Raw genomic sequence first — 17,313 nt, forward strand, 5'->3', positions numbered from 1 at the left:
CATTGGATAATACAACCACAGACTTTAGGCCCTTCATCTGCCCCTCAGCTACATTTTAATCAAATACTTATCTGATGTCCAAGAGCTGTAACAGTATCCCAGTATTAGCATCATGTCTGAGTGTGGTTTGAACATAGACAGAGAGCAGTGCTGATCCCCTACCACTAATCTCTCTGGTTTCCACAGCCGACCAGACTTTTCCATTCAGTTAAAAAAAAAAAAAAAAAAAAAAAACAGCTGAAAAAGTACTGCGTTTGAATCATCAACAACAATGACAGAAATAACAATCCAGACTGGCCTTTGCACATCCGCGAAAATACCTCAGTGTTTAGGTCAAGTTTGGGCCGGAGATTAAAGTTGAGTCATTCACAAAGAATCATCTGCTCTGCTTTGAAATAATTGCAAGTTTTTACTGCGTAAGGTTATATGCCTGCGGGACAGAGACGTAATACAAGGGAAGCCTATCTCTGAATGCTCCCACACGCACGTGCACAGGTGATGCGTCTTACTTTCTTCATTTGTTTATTTGACAGGGACAATAAATATTAGTTCTGTTATGCACAAGGACGCGGGCAGTCATGCGTCTCAGAGAAGCAGATTTGATTAAGGTGAAGCTGTGCACATGCGACTAAGTACATAGTTACTGTATAAACACGGTCGCAAGCATGCCCAAGACTGAGCACAATATCCTAAACGTACACGGATGCACATGACAGGTGAACCGTGTCCCTAAAGTGTCCCAAAGTCACGCAAAGGTGAAGAGTGCGGCTACAGAACCGGAGCCGCCGTGAAACTGGAGGGATCCTGTTTTTGAAATCATGTCCGTCCCTTCCTCATCTGTCACTGTTGTGTTTCCAGAGCAATAAAACAAAACAACTGCAGCTTCTCTGTCTGTGTCTTAGGACTGTTGATGAATTTCCCATCGGCCCCTCGGTCACCCTGCCCATTTCCCAGAATGCAACACTGACTCACTCGCCCGACTCAGCTGTTTCGCCCACACTCATCGGAGAGAGCTCATTACAAAACGCACCAAGCTTTTTTGCATTCATGTTGACCAGTTTTTGTAGCTACTAGATTTGCAATAAGTCAACAAAATAACTAAATGTGTCTTACAGATTGATGACTTCTCCCCTAGAAAAAACACCTTTGCTGCACTTTAACATTAGCATTGTCCCTGCAGTAGCCTTGTGTTGTAGTTTCATCACCATTAGCTTGTTCAAATAAACGCTCTTCATGGTTTTTGCCCAACCGCAAATCCACTCATCTGTCGCCCATTACTTCCTTTTTAATTGCAATGCATACCAGGAACCGAACGCACGTCATCCCACCGATTGGCTAATTTCAGGTTCCTGTGACGGTGGATTTACTGTAAAATGTGATTTGTCATCTGTTACCGGGCGGACTTCCTTCATTCGCGATTCTGACCGCGCCGTCATCCCTTGACCTGTGGGGTTAATCTAAAAGTTCAACGCTCTTTAATGTCCAAATATGACCTTTATCCATAATGCATCGCGTGTCACGTCAGCAAATTGTTGAAGGATATCGCTGCTTTAATATTCAGTGGAGAACCGGCGCGACGGCAACTCCTCTCACTAAGTTTAGAGTGAGTAATATGCAGCGCTTCTCACCAAACACCAAATCTGATATCCAGAATCGGTCGTAGCGTAATAATTGATGTTTTGTGCAGAGATTTTGAATAGTTGTGCATGTATTAGGGAGGGACCTGAGGATTCTGAATATGGGAGGCTGAGGCTTGGGCTGCCAGATAGGAGGCTTAGAGCAAGACCAAAGAAGACAATTGAGAAATGTTGTGAAATAGCATATGGAGCTAGTTGCTATGAGAGAAGGACAGCAGACTCGACTTATAAACAGATTACTTTCATTTCGAAACCAGGACTTTCCCACTTAGCGCTTTGGAAAACACACAAAGAAGTCATTGCGTCACGAGCTGAATTCAGTTTTGTCAACTGTCCCTGTAGATGTTGATATTTATACTTTGACTTGGTTTGGAATTAGCACAAAACAGCAGTTTCAGTCTTTTAACATCATCACATTCAAATTACCTATAATTCGATCCAGCCATTTGCTTTTTTACTGCCACTTGCCCCAAACCAATTCAAGTTAATGTTCTCAACTCAGCTGTTTTGCAGCTGTTCCTGAGCTTTCCGTGAATTTTTAACATTGTCCTCATGCAAATCGAGTCACCATTTAGAACCAGAGCTGAAACTGCACGGAATATTTTTCCAAGCCCTGTCACCGCGCAGGATGCTAACTATTTCAAGAGGGGGGAAAAAAAGCGTAGGAAGAAAGAGTCCTCATGCTGTTTAGCGACGTCAAAATACTGTGGTGACCCATAATTGGAGTATGTTTAAACAGTTTGGCGATTTCAAAATTTGCAACATCCAAACAAACTTTCACATCACAACCGTGCAAAACACGACTGTCAAGTGACAAACAGATGAATATATGAGGACAAACTCAATGATCCCAAAGTGTCACATGCAGAAATAACTAATGCAAGGATTACATGCATTTCAGAACATGTTAGTAGAACTCTATCAATCCTGTATTTCCTCATGAGGACTGTGGCGGCTGCAACACACTCCTCCAGTTTGAGAGCAACAGAGGGAGGCCTGACCGGAGTGTACAGAGGAGACGGAGGAGGTCAACAGACGCTATTTATAACTGCGCTGATAAGACTAATGCACACAGACGAACAGGATGCATCGTGGAAGGGCTTTCTTTTTCAGTATGGGTTCCCCTGAAAGCTTCAAGACCAATGAATCACTTTAAGTGCAATACACTGTGGTCACTGAAGTCACTTTACTGTTCTTTGGCTGTACTCATGGCCTAATTGTCCCCTGTGAAAACCCTGTTGTTTATAGTCTTGCTATCTTATTGCAGTATTTTATTCAAAAGTCTTTATTTTTAGCTTAAAGTGTATAAAGTTGTAAAATACTGTGTCTTCAACAGATTTCGAGAGCATACTGTAAATCTTTGCATGACATCTTTTGACAATTGTTTCTCAATTATGTGCTGCTTTTTGGTGTTGCAACAACGTGATTTCCCCATTGTGGGCTCAAATAAAAGTTACCTTATATTATCTCGCCTTAAAACTTATAAATGAGCTGTGATTATTGAGAGTGTGTTTGTAGTTAATTAGTAGCTAGTTAGATGATCAATTCAGTGACATACTTTGAACATTTTGCCACTTTACTTGGTGTTTTTATATAACGTGAAGGTCAAAAGAAGGAGACGCACTGAGACATACTTCTGTTTATGTACTCATTGTTTCATTCACAATTTCAGTAAGGGCTTGAATCAGTGCCGGCAACTAAAGGCCCGAAACAGGTCACCCGCCCAGACTTGGACAGGACGTGACAAGCATAATCTGCATAGAACGGCCCCACCCACCAGGCGAGGGAATCAAAACCAGGACCTTCTCACTGTGAAGCATATGTGCTAGCCACTCAACCATACACAGAGAACTATACCAACCAAATGTCTATCAGCATTGGGGATTTCACTGCACACGTCAAACAACTGTGATTTATGCGCCTGACGAAGAATAGCAAAGAAGCCACTCAATGTCAGACGTAAAGAAAACAATCACGCAACACAGCATTTAAGGTCGATAGATAGGATGCGTGAGCAGACCGACCAGACTGGGTGAGCGTGATTCACGTTACAGAAACTGGGAGGAAACCCCGGTGACAAATCCGCCATTAACAATACAACATAAAACACGACTCCACACTCGGATCAGTTCAAAGATATGCACCAGACTGCATCGAGAGGTGTGCATGGTTACACAGATACAGATACGCAGTGGTGGTTTCAGGAAGTATTCATTCATATCCTTCTATTTACTCCCGTGTTATTATGGTGACGCCTGATACTGAAACTGTTCTCACTCTTTTAGTTGTTGTCAGACTTGTATAGAAGCTGTACCTTTCAGTATCAGGTATGGACAGTGAATGGATGAGTGAAAAGAAAAGTATTTGTATCAGACTTCTGCACAAGAGGTCTGACACCTTTCTGAATCCACTGAACAAAGAACCAAATTATTACTTTAATAACCCTCTAATGGTGTTTTCCAGTAATTCATTTCTTCCCAGCAAAAAGTTAATTAGTTTCTCACCTGTCGGTCCGCACATGCTCAGTTTGGTTTCAGCTGAAGCGTTGATTCATGGGGTGGTTCTGTGGGAAGATAAAAGAGACACAAACAAAAAGCATAAGTCAAGTCTTCTGCCGAGAGAAAAAGAAATCCCCTACTCATACGAACAAGCGTCTGACTGTGTCATGTTTACTCGTAAATAAAACACATTTGCTTCTTAGTGCGACAGGAAAAAGGTCTTTGACACTGCTGAAGTCAAACTGGAGGAGCCAGACAAATACAAGCACTGTACGTCAGCAGTGCATCCTCCACACTGTGCACCTCAGACCTCAAACAGCAGATGCACCACAGCAACAACCTGCACTAGTTCATCGCATCCGACACCGTGCTGATGCAGAGCACGGAGGCTGCATGCAACATCGTGAAAACTAATGTGATCTGTCCTTTCTTGATAAGAAAGACAAAAAAAAGTAGAGACTAGAGCATAAATTTTGTTACCAGTAATATGCACCACATGCTCATGGCACCTTGTCTCTTTTGCACATTCAGTATTTACATTTCAAATGGCCTCAACCGTAAGACAAACTTGGAGTTGTAGTTTTTGTATTGTTTCCTCAGCGTTCCTTCTCCCTCAATCTCTGACCTTCCCCCTTGTTGGCCTGTTGCCTGGAAAACCGTGAGTAAGAAATGACCAGGGAACTCTGTTTGACACCTCCAGAGACCACTTCCTGCTCGACTTCCTGTTTACTTCCTGATGCGACGGCGTCCGGCCTCCCTCAGAAATACACTATTCTTAAAGGAACAGTGTTAAAAAGAAATCCCCCATGGGTTAGAATACGCCAAGGGCATGCAAGGCATTCCTGAAGAAAGTATGATGTTGGCTTTTTTTTCCTCTTTATTACCTGAAAGTATCATAAAGGGCAGTAATGACAATAACAAAAGCCAAAATGTTGCCTTGTGAACCACATCACTGCATTACTACTGTGTTCAATCTTTCACTATTGTACAAATGGAAAGAGAGTGGTCACATGATCAGCTTGCGTTCAGGGACTGCTTGTTTTGAAGGTTTTCCAAGTCTCTTCAGGGCCAACACTTTGACACAGTCTTTCTGTCATATTTGTCACAAAGTCTATCAGCCTGAAATATCCTGGCGTCTGGTTTTACTATAGACTATTAATCATTTAAATGCCTCAAAGCACCAGCGATATATAAAATATTCATGAAAACTTTAAATACAATAGTGTCTAATGAGGATGATGTAAGGCTATGACATAAAGGAAAAGATAAAGGGAAAGTTAATATTATTAAACTATAATAATGCTTAGGAAGAAAGTGGGCTACTCCAGTAAAGCTCACTTTGCTGCCTGGACTGCAAAAAGTACTTAACTAGATCAGTATAAACATCTCAATTTGAGCATAATAATCCAAATTTGAGTTGTTTTGACTGGTTAAGAAGTTCTTGGGCATTTGTCCTAGATTATTTCACTTGTTCTGAGATGTTTCTGACTCGTTTTGATACATTTCGTCCTTATTTCAGGTCATTTTCTTTGCCAATGGGGTAAGAAAATTGGTCTTATCTCATTAGCAATTTTACTTTCTTATTTAGAAGATTTACCCTAGAACTGGTCTGAAATGTCCTCAAACAAGCAAAGTAAACTTGGTCCGATCAGGAAAAGTGTCTAAATGAGTGAAAACCACTCAAAACAAGATACATTTCCTCGATTCAAGTCATTTAAGCCAATGCTTGGTATTTACTTTTTCTAGTGTGAAAGCTGTGAAATACACTCATAAAGTCATCCTTGCAAAGAATAGGGATGTCAGACATGCGTTAAGAAAGCTAGGAATGAGTGTGGACCACCACTAAGAACTAAAGAAGGGCCTTGAGTATGTGGATGCTAAAAAGGAGAATAAACAGCTTGATAATATGCTAAATGTGCATCAATAATAAACCAAAAGACTAGACTACCTATTGCCAACATGTGCTGGGTCTGGTCTTATTCAACCAGTTCTGGTCCTCATTGTTTAAAGATCCTAAAAGGATTGCAGTGTCCACGTGAAAGAAAACAATGGTTAAGACAAAAAGCAATGAGATAACAAATCATATCAAGATAAAAAATAAAAAAATCTGCAAAAGTAACCCCAGACGATGGGAGCGACCTAACTTAGCAACACTGTCACCTGCAACAAACCTGAACCAGAACTAAGCCAGGGCCGCCCCCCCGCCCATCGCCATCTTTCTTTAATTGCTCCGTCCCTTTCGTTCGAACGGGTTCAAAAGAGTCTGACCTCATCTCTGTTGATCCGTGGCCACTTCAAACAAACACAAAAACATCTGTTCTCAAGAGTCAAACACAAAGCCAGACTTTTTTCACTTGAACTCGAAGCGTGAGTTGAGAATAAGATCAGCGCGTATTTGGGTTCTGCTGACTCAGAGCGGAAAGAATGAATGAAGAAAGAGATGGAGAGAGAGAGAGAGGGAGGGAGAGAGAGAGAGAGAGAGAGAGAGAGAGAGAGAGAGAGAGAGAGAGAGAGAGAGAGAGGCCGCATACAACAAGGTCAAAGATTCAAATGATGCACAGCTGGGAGAGATGGCTCTGAGCCGAGAGTTTACCACCAGGCACTGCGCTATTCAGTCAGTACTGCTGTTGCAAGTACTTTCTGTATTGGAAAGTCACTGGTCACAACCCCTGAGTACTGCAAGGAAATAAAGCATCATCCCAAAATGTGAAAATAGCAGCATTATGGTTAAAACGCTGACAAAAAAACAGTTTAAAAAGAAGAAATAGGTGTATAGGTCAATTTAGGCCCTTATATCTTACACTTTCAACACACCATTAAGAAGTCACGTAAAACCCAAAGTTCGCCAGTAAGTATGATGACAATAATGCGACTGCTAAGACTTCCACCTTTACATGTTACAATGAAAGTTGATCACGCTGGTGCTGCCTCAGAGAAAGTTGCATCTGGAGCAAGAAATTGGGAAGAAAAGAAACAAAACCTCCAAAATTGTATCTATAGTGGATCATTTAAGTGGAAAAAAACAATTGAGCTATTGCACATATGGCAAATTGTATGAAGGTAATCAAACTTAATGCTTTGTCCACTTATCCCCAATGTTACAAGATTTTAAATACTGTGACTTAAGGGTTTTTGAGAGACTTTGCCAACAACCTACGAAAAAGGGTAACGGTGACATACACTAAATACAGTGTGCTACGACTGACAAAGACAGTACAACAAAGCCAAACAGCCTAGAGTCAGAATCGGCTTGACGTTTGTTTATTTATCTGGGAATATTGTTGGGTCGACTTCCCGCTGCCTGTCACCTGTCTGTGATTCCAAAGCCACATGAGGACAACACACTGCGGCACTAATCACTGCCTCCTTTTCCAAAGTGGAAATTCCAGCTCACACCAGGAACGTCGAGGAGAGACAAAGGACTGTGGAATATTCCTGGAGTCAGTTTCCATCCAAACAATGGACTCAGAGCCGGGAGAAGTCTGAGGTATTTTTTTCTTATTTGTTATGAAAGTCCTGAAATGCCACCTATATCTCATAAACACAAAGTACTACTATTAGTAGAAGTTGGAGTAGGGGGAGTAGAGCGGTAGAGGTGACTGGGACGATTCTAATGTATCCTCTTTTTCTTTGTCGTAGTATTGTTGTTACATTGCTACATCACAAGCACCAAGTCATGTAGCTTTCAAACTCGCAATACTTTTAACCAATGGCCACCGGTTGCTCTGCTTTAAAACCACGACGCTAGGGCCTGACATTGTCCGCCATCGCTGAAGTACCTCCATATATGGGCGGCAAAGCAAGCTAGTTTTTCATTAGTTAGCATTGCACTTTCCGCACGCTTTAAGCAACTGTAAAGCCTGGAGTCAAATTTTTTGGAACTTGCTCCTGTGATAACGCTGGGTTACTTACAATTAAAGAAACCAGGCTGGTCTTCGTAAGAAAAAATTTAGAAATCTTGTATACTAATGACAGGCTGTTAGCATGAGGGCTAATGGCATGGGCGCGGCTACGACCGAACTACGTGCCGCGCGAGGGCCCGAGTCTACAGTGAAGATCCCGCCCTTATGCCCTTTTAAGGAACATGCTCCAGGGTAGGAGGAGTCTGTAAATCCGCCATGAATTCCCCCCTCGAACGTAGATGCCGTCAATTAAAATCATGTCTATGGGTTAAAATGCCCTCTTATCTTAGAAAAACAGCTTGATTTGTACTTGAAATAAGACTTTTGATGCTGATTTTGACTAGGTTTCGACTCGTCTTGAAATAAGATTGCCAATGGAACAAGCATTAATTTGCTCAAAATAAGACAAATTAACTTGGGACGCTTAAAATAAGACACAAAAAAACCCTGAAATGAGACAAAATGGTCAAAGACAAGAAAAATCTGTCAAGACGAGTCAAAACCGTATCAAAAGCAGCATTAAAAGTCTTATTTCAAGCACTTTTAAGTCATTTTTGTCTAAGATAAGATCATTTTTTCCAGTGTATTCTCTATAACCAGGTCAATATCTTGATGAATCCCAGTTGAACCACACCAAAAGTTGATTTAGATAAAGGCAAATAGCTTAAGTCCACTGCCATCCATTACATGTCTGCATTTGCAAATTCACTCAGACATAGGCATGATGTCGGCAATTAAAATGTATGTGATTGTGCAAGCGCTACAGAGAATGCTCTGTGCAAGAGGGATACGTGATGCAAATACTATCCAAGACTGTAAATGGTGTAGTTAAGCTTTGAAAGTTTTAAGTTTGGCCTGTGGTACTTTGCTGAGCATTGAGATAAAGTTGAGCTCTTCTTTCTCTGCTCAGCGGCTCGTTGCTCCCCCTCCCTCCACACACACGGTTCTTTAGATTTAAGCCACTCGAAACCAGCGCACACCCCGAGACCGCAGAGGAATTTCCTACGTTCATATAAAAGTGATAATGGGATGTGTCCCGGCGGGAGCGGAAAATCAGAGGTGACTTACGAGCACAGCATTCCTCACACGGATACAGCCAGTCAGTCAGTTTGGCAAAGTGACAACGATTCGGGGATAATATCTAGTAATTCAGTCGTGACTCAGATCAGTGGACACATTTTATTACATATCAGAAGAATTAACTTCACGCAAGGTGTGTGTGTGTCGATTGGGAAAATCCAATTAGAATAGATGTTCACAGCTCATTCATTGTGTCCCTGAGCAAAGACTCAACATAACTTTTCCTGATGGTAATGGATGTGTGATGGGTCAGAGATTGGCAGCCGTGTCTCTTCCAGTTTGCCTTGAAGAGTGAATGAATAATGCATGGGATTGTAAGGTTTTAAGCTACTTTGAGTGTCTAAAAAAAAAAGTGCATAATATATCAACTAAAATATGTCTAGCTCACCCAAAGCTTCCCAAAAGGTTTCGACATTTCTGCACATGCTTCTTACACATTTATACCAAACAATTGAGTTCATGAACATGTTGAACACAATCTGCCATTTTTATTTTGTAAAAGCAGCTCATAGGGGGGGGGAAAGGTTGGGGACGGTTCTAGGGAAGTCAATGACATTGCAAAAGCCGTCATGGTCAGTTGCTGGAATCTTGATTAGCAGCAACTTCCCTGTTCCTAATAAAATAAGCAGTGGCGTGTGTGATCGCCATCTTTTAGCATGTCTATTTTTGCTGATATATCTTTCCACAGCCCTCTTTCTTTCTTTCTCTCTCTCTCTCTCTCTCTCCCTCTCTCTCCACCATCTGCCTCTCTGTATTCTCCAAATGAAGGTCCACGCCGGAGCTTGCCAGACGCCGGAGGGTACACTGCCCCCTACTGGCTCGCGCTGGCACTGTCGACCGGACATAAGGCCCAGGGCTTATCCCCGCGGAGAGACCCCGATGCCCCAAACACAGGCCAGGTGAGGCACGCACCTGTCCCGCTGTCAGGCGGCGCACGGGTCCCAGGGTTTTTAATTAATCTGTTTCCAGGACGTTTCAAGGACTTTAACGGGCAACACGGGGCAGTCAAATTGTCAAGATGGGCGATTTTGTGTAATATCCAGCAGATGAGGTTTGAGCAGATTGTCATTATTACCAACAACTCATTGCAAAGATTCCATTTTAATGAAGGGATCAACTTTAGCTAAAGGCCTGGGGGTTTGAGAACTATGGCTGTTTTGACTTTATTGTTTTGGCCTGAAAGTTATGTTTGGCTCCTTAATCAAAGCAGTACAGCATGTCAAGCCAGGATAACTGCAAATGAACCACTTGATCGATAACAATGCTACGTAGCAGGAATCAAAAACTGCGTTCATAGCAAATGCAATTCAGTGTCAAGACAAGACTTAGAACATACCAGATGAGAACAAAATGGATCTAAATAAGGGATGCCTTGGGTAAAACGGAACCCTTGCACATTTTTAAGCGACCATGCTTGAGGCTGTAAGTGACAAAATGTGTAAATCTCACTCAGATGGAAAACCTCAGGGATTTGGGGATGTATTGTGGCTTCATATCGCGCAGTCAGGGCTAGACAATGCACGCAGTCAACATATCGAGAGAGCATGCGATGTCTGTTCATGATTCCGATACAAGTTTCACTAATAACACTGCTTGTAAATAGCAGCTCTCCCCTACTGCAGACCCAAACAGCGCCGCAGACTGGTGTCGTATTGAGACAGATGGCCCTCGGTCAGTTATAGTTTTGGGAGCGTAGGAAGTGTGTCTTTACTGAAGCCTTTTCCATGTCCTCCGTGTCAGATTCTCAGACAGTGAAGTGTGCTGGCCCGGAGCACGTGAGGCTGAGGCGAGTGGGCGATCCCCGTGTGTGTCTATACGGGACCAGAGCAGACTGAGACAGGGCTGGTATAACGCACTGTGTCCCTCTGAAAGGAGGTTAGGGAGATCTGGAAGTGATGTTAAAGAGATTTTTTTTTTTTTTTTGGCTAATGCATTTTTGATCCCTCTCCAGCGCGCGGGGTTTATGGGGTTATGCCTTGAAAACTGCACTGTCGAGAGTCCGTTACTATTTAATAATTATAGAGTTGGACTACTGTGGAGTGCATCTGGAAAGATGGTGAGGTTTTCCGAATGGGAAGTTAACTCTTCTACCTTGAGTTAATTGGTGTTGCGAGTCCTTGATGCGCCAAGGAAGCTACACGTTGTGGCTAGCCAAGGAGGAAATCATTGTGTCGATTGATTTTGGTCACAGAGCTCCAAGGGGGGAAAAGAACAGAAAATTAAAGCAGAGCAGGAGATCGTGCAACTGAAGAGCAACTTTACTTTGAAATGTAAGCAAACTCTATAGAAGTTATTGAGTTCTGCACTGCTAAAAGTAAATATCAAGCATTGGCTTAAATGACTTGAATTGAGGAAATGAATCTTGTTTTGAGTGGTTTTCACTCATTTAGACACTTTTCCTCATCGGACCAAGTTTACTTTGCTTGTTTGAGGACATTTCAGACCAGTTCTAGGGTAAATCTCGCTTGAAATAAGAAAGTAATATTGCCAATGAGATAAGAACAATTTTCTTACCCCATTGGCAAAGAAAATGACCTGAAATAAGGACGAAATGTATTGAAATGAGTCAGAAACATCTCAGAACAAGTGAAATAATCTAGGACAAATGCCCAACAACTTCTTCTGGATTATTATGCTCAAATTGAGATGTTTATACTAGTCTAGTTAAATACGTTTTGCAGTGTGTGTTCCTGTAGACAAAAACCCTCCAATTCAATGTCAGAAATCACTTTAAAGACAAATGACAACAAGCCACTCCAACGCTTAACGCTGTTTAAAATCTGTCTACAAGCTTCAATGCCACATGCACAAGGTTATTATGGAATGGGGGGAGCAGTGATAAAAACGTCAATGTCCCAGTAGGTAAGTGGCCATTCCACGAGTCCACACACACTTGGACTGGGCTTCAGTGATCGTACTGAGGTAATGCTGCGCTTCTCAAACAAAGCCTCATTGAAGCAGAGGCAACAAGGAAGCGCCGTTATTTGTCTATGAAAGTTTAGGTAAATGAAGAAAATGGGGAAAGGGAGGTAGAATAAATGCCACTTGTTAAGGGACAAAGCGCACACTTAAATCCCCGGTATGTTGCCTTATTTCAAGTGTTACTACATTTTCTCTGACGCCAAGGAGAGGAGAGTTACATGTAATAATAACAAACAAGAGTGGATGATGTTGCTGTCAGATAATGATGCTTCAGAACATTCAGGATCGCAACATGCACATTATTGGTTAAAACTGTCATGGACTGTATGGTGAAAAACATGTTCAAACGCAGAAGGCAGAGAAATAAAAAATAACAGTATAATTTATTCAGCGTCAAGATTAGCACAAGAGATGAAAAAAAACACAAAACTGTATGACTGTATTTGAAGTTTGTAGATTGACATAAAATATGTTAATATTTTTGGGGGGGTTTCTATTGAAGTACATCAAAATGACCACGGACTAAACTTGTTTTTATTGCGTTTGCCGTGGTTGCTTCGGTTGGTTTCTAGGTGAAGAAAAGGAGCGGGATGTGGGCGGCTTTGATTCTTCTCGTTCATATTTTGGTTTCCTCCATTGGGATGATGATGAATGAAGCTCGCGGAGGGAGACCAAAGGTGACATCTTACAGGGAAAGAGGGCAAGAGAATGCGTTTGGAGATCTCTACGGCGAACGGGAACGAGGACAACATGTACATGCTTCACTCTGAGTCACCTGTCACCTAGTAAAAGTAGGCGGCGTTCAAAATGACTGCAGAATGAGTCAACAAATTATCACGAAAAACATAATACCTCGCAATTGCCAATCATCAGTGCAAAGCGCCGGTGACTAAAGTGAATACAATCACGGCCAATGAAGCACTCTTTATGTCAAATGGGCTCCAAATTACAGGGCACTCCTTTATAGGTTTTGAAAGGAGTTCACTGTGCACATGAGTGTGTCTAAAAACTCTGTGCCCAAACCAAACCAGATCCAAACACTCCTCAGTGTATGAACTTTGACTGCCCTTTATTCAGTGTTTCATTCAACAGAGTTTGACAAAACACTGGATTCGGCTTCATCAGTCAACTTCAAACCCATTCACTACAATGCAATTTGCATTATGTAATTGCTCCTGACGACTTCTCCAAACTGACAGCGCTCCATCCGCTGTCTCCCAAACCAAACAGCCTCATCATATGAAATAGAACAAAACAAGAACAACAAAAAAAGAAAAAGAAAAGCACAGTAAGCCAAACAACCATAGGCCTATTATGTCAAAAGCTATAGTGCCAGCGTGAATGCATTGATTCCCATTGAAGTGCCTTATGTCACCCGCTGTCATTGACGGCTGTTGCATCGCCACGACAACAAGAGGACATCCCCTCTGCCTGCCTGGCTGCAAAGCACAACAAACACACAGCAAATGCTTCTGGGCAGCCGGGGGACCGCGCGCAGGAGTAGGAACCGAAAGCAACGCGCAAATCGAGTGTTTTGCATAGGGCGTAAAAAAAAAAAAAAGCGTAATATCCTGCGTTCCGATCATATACATCCACACAGTGTCGCCCGGCTGCGCTGCACTGACCTGTCCGAGTGTATCCCTCCCGTGCCATGTCCGTAAACAGTCCGTATCCGTGCGCTAAAACAACATGTGCGTCCAAAGAGCGACAAGTTTGAAAGTGTCAAATGTCCGGCTCTCCGTCATCCGCGCTCGCTGCTGCCGCTGCCGCCGCCGCCGCTGCCTTCCTCTCGCTCCCTTCCTCGCCTCGCTCGCTTCCTCGCCGGAGTGTTTACATGGGTCTGGCGGTGGCGCGGTCAGAGGCGGTCCGGTGATAGGTGAGAGAGGTGTGTGTGCGCGCGCGTCCGTTTGAGCGCACCACAGTGAGGAGAGGGGAGAAGGGGAGAGGGAGAGAGAGAGAGGGAGAGGGAGCGAGAGAGAGAGAGAGAGGGAGCCCGGAGGAGTAAAGCCCAGGCGTGACGCACGGCCAGAAATAGACAGGAGGGGGGCCGCGGCAGGGGGAGACGCATGCGCAGCGAGCGGAGCACTTTTGCAGCGACCGATAGAGACATACACAGGCCACTATAGCGTTCTAAAAGGTATACCAGATATTCTATTGCTCTTTTGACTGACTGGGAAGTGAAATCAGTATTTTCGAATTACTTTCTTGCAAGTCTGTGTAGTTTGTGTTGCAGATTATACACATATTCAGATTAATGGTAAATGGTCTCAACTTTTATAGCTCTTTTCCACCTGCATTAGGCACTCAAAGCCTTTACAGCAAGGATCCACTCACCCATTCATACTCTCATTCATACGCCAATGTACGCAGACATTGGGGGCAATGTGGGTGAAGTGTCTTGCCCAAGGACACAACGACAGTGTGCACTTTCAGGAGGTGGGATTGGAATCCCCGACCTTCCGATCATGAGACGACCCTCACTACCATCTGCGCCACTGTCGCCCTGTCGCTTAAAAACATTCTTCCTCTAAGCATCAAACAGGGACGGGCTGTCATTTGTGGCGTGGTTCAAATTTTGTACAGCCAATCCAAAAAGTGTATCTTTACAATTCCAAACCAAGACAAGAACAAATAACAAAAGTTTGTGATATTTGCAGTGGCGTGAGCTGGTTGTATTGATCTGGATTGAGTACATTTTGGACATTGGCTACTTTTAGTGGGGATGTGTCTGGAAAAAAAATGCTCATCCCTCTGTAAAACACTGCAAAAAGTAATTAACTAGATCAGTATAAACATCTGAGCATAATAATCCAAATTTTAGCTGTTTTGACTAGTTAAGAAGTTCTTGGGCATTTGTCCTTGATTATTTCACTTGTTCTGAGATGTTTCTGACTCGTTTCGATACATTTCGTCCTTATTTCAGGTCATTTTCTTTGCCAATGTTGTAAGAAAATTGGTCTTATCTCATTGGCAGTTTTACTTTCTTATTTCAAGCGAGATTTACCCTAGAACTGGTCTGAAATGTCCTCAAACAAGCAAAGTAAACTCGGTCCGATCAGGAAAAGTGTCTAAATGAGTGAAAACCGCTCAAAACAAGAAACATTTCCTCAATTCAAGTCATTTAAGCCAATGCTTGATATTCACTTTTTGCAGTGAACTGTGTCCCCTAAACGCCCACTCACTCCAGTTCATGCAAGTTTACGTCACAGAGTGTGCTGTGCTGCCAAGCGTGTACTTGTTGTGGGTATAGCCCCGCTCTGGGATCAATAACAAATGTAGCTCCCTAAAGCCAATCGATATCTGTCTGTCACCGGGCCATTGGACACACAAACAGCACTAGCTCTGCTCCCGACGCTCACAGCTGTGCTAAAATTACAACACCAACCAGAAACAATAAAAGTATAAAATAGTAGTGACATTTGACCGCGATGCCAGACGCAATGAACACTGCAATAAAAGTCTGCAGGAAAAAAACTAGAAAGCAGTACGTCATGAGCTGTTAGAGACACCAATACTGCTAACTCCCTTTTCTGTCTGGTTTTGAGAGACTGAACAGCGTCGTAGAAATATCGCCCTCTATCTCAATAGCAAAGTAAAGTATCTTCAACAACCTAGAACTAACATGCACTTATCCATCCCTTTACCGTGAGGCCTTGCATAAGCACAGAACAAGTCGTACAGCGGTTCCTACAAAAGTGTAAGTGTGTCTATATTTAGCCTGAAGGCTCATACAGTGCATAATTCATATGCATGTTATAATAAATAAAACATGGTGTATACATCGCTGTTCGCCCGAGCTCACGGCACGGACTGCTGAGGTTTGCAAACTCTCTCCCACTCCGCACACAAAGATAGATTATGGGGGGAATGTAATGCTATTTATATACAGGGAAGCCTATGGAGGAGATGGACAGTGCCTATATATGAAGCAAAGAATCCAAGAAGACTCAATCAGGACCAAATAATGCTCACTCACCTAAAGCAGGAGGCTGTGAGTTGTTTCATGCAGTGCTGAAACTTACAGACACCATTGGCAATACTGCTATCACTATTAGGGAGATGTGAAGTCCTATAAAGTGGGAACAGAATAGAAAGCAGTGGTTTGAGCCATATTTTGTGAAAACACCTGCACATCATGATGCCCAAAGCCGCAGGCATGTGCTGTGACCAAAGAAGACAAAATGGAAAAAAAAAAACCTGCCTCCATATTGCACTCTCCCCGCGCCTCTTCCTCTCTGACATTTAGTTATTGTTCACTTTAATGCATTTGCTGCTTCTTCTTTCTTTCCTTTTTCTTTTCTAAATATGTGCGTGGCCTTTTATAAATGACTGGAGCGTGGAAACAGGATGTTATATTACTGTTCTTCACAATAAGTTATTGCTTGAGTTACTTTAAAACATACAAATGCCAATCTCTGCTCCCCTGCCCACCTCTGGCTGTTGTGTGTTGAAATCAAATCCTTGTCAGATTAATCTATAGTTTCGGCAGGTTCTTGTTAAGACATGACCTGTTTCAGTTTCAAATGGCTCTGAACTTTCTACGTCCCTGTTCGAACTGCTTTACCATACAGTCACAACGAGGTCAGGGAATGAAGGGTTCACCCGGCACAAGAAATATACTGTATAAGCAATTTTAACTAAGGTTGTGCGACCAAAACAGACTAAAAAACAACCAAAATGCCATCCAGTCTGATACAGAGGGCTGATCTGGCTTTCTATGAGTGTTGTGTAACATTTTAAGCTTCCTTTTATAGCTTTTAGGCCGGACATATCAGAGAGTCTTAATGAGGGGTCACGCAGAGATTGGGAAGCCCCTGTTTTATTGCCAGGTTGCTATTCTAGCCGTAGACACTGTTATAGACCAGGGTCAATGTTTGTCTATGGGGCGAGGTGTATATGGGGGGGGTTATTGTAGTGTCCCAGGGGGCGACAGGTGTCACGCCACTCGACACTCCGCTACCGAACCGCGCTGAAAGAAGGGCAACAGAAGAGCGGTGTGAGCAGATGAGTTCGGACAGAGAGATGAGAGAGAATATCACGGGAGGCATATGGGACACCCCATACAGGAACAGGACATCAAGCAGCAGTAGCAGTTCATCTTCTATCAATGATGTAAACTGATTGGAGTTTTTGTTGTTTTCTTTGCAGATTTCATGTGCAATAAAGTGTACCTTGACCTTAAATAGTCTTTGCTTATCCTACATCAGACTTAAGATTGCTTTCACTATAGCTACAGCCTCTTATTAAATTCACAACATCAAAATTGTTACTGAC

The 17,313-nt window shown here is 42.8% G+C and overlaps 1 protein-coding gene across 1 annotated transcript in view; it reads right to left on the bottom strand.

Annotated features, from left to right (window-relative positions):
* Window positions 1–13,803, bottom strand: part of hivep2a (HIVEP zinc finger 2a) — a 61,593-nt gene extending 47,790 nt beyond the window's left edge. The window contains exons 1-2 of the mRNA XM_079571771.1: window positions 13,665–13,803; window positions 4,142–4,200 (exon numbers count right to left, since the gene is read on the bottom strand). The gene's annotated coding sequence lies outside the window, so the exon portion shown is untranslated. The remainder of the gene's footprint in view (window positions 1–4,141; window positions 4,201–13,664) is intronic.
* Between the last annotated feature and the right edge of the window lie 3,510 nt (window positions 13,804–17,313).

Source organism: Gobius niger (genome assembly GCF_951799975.1).
Source record: "Gobius niger genome assembly, chromosome: 15".
Taxonomy (NCBI): domain Eukaryota; kingdom Metazoa; phylum Chordata; class Actinopteri; order Gobiiformes; family Gobiidae; genus Gobius; species Gobius niger.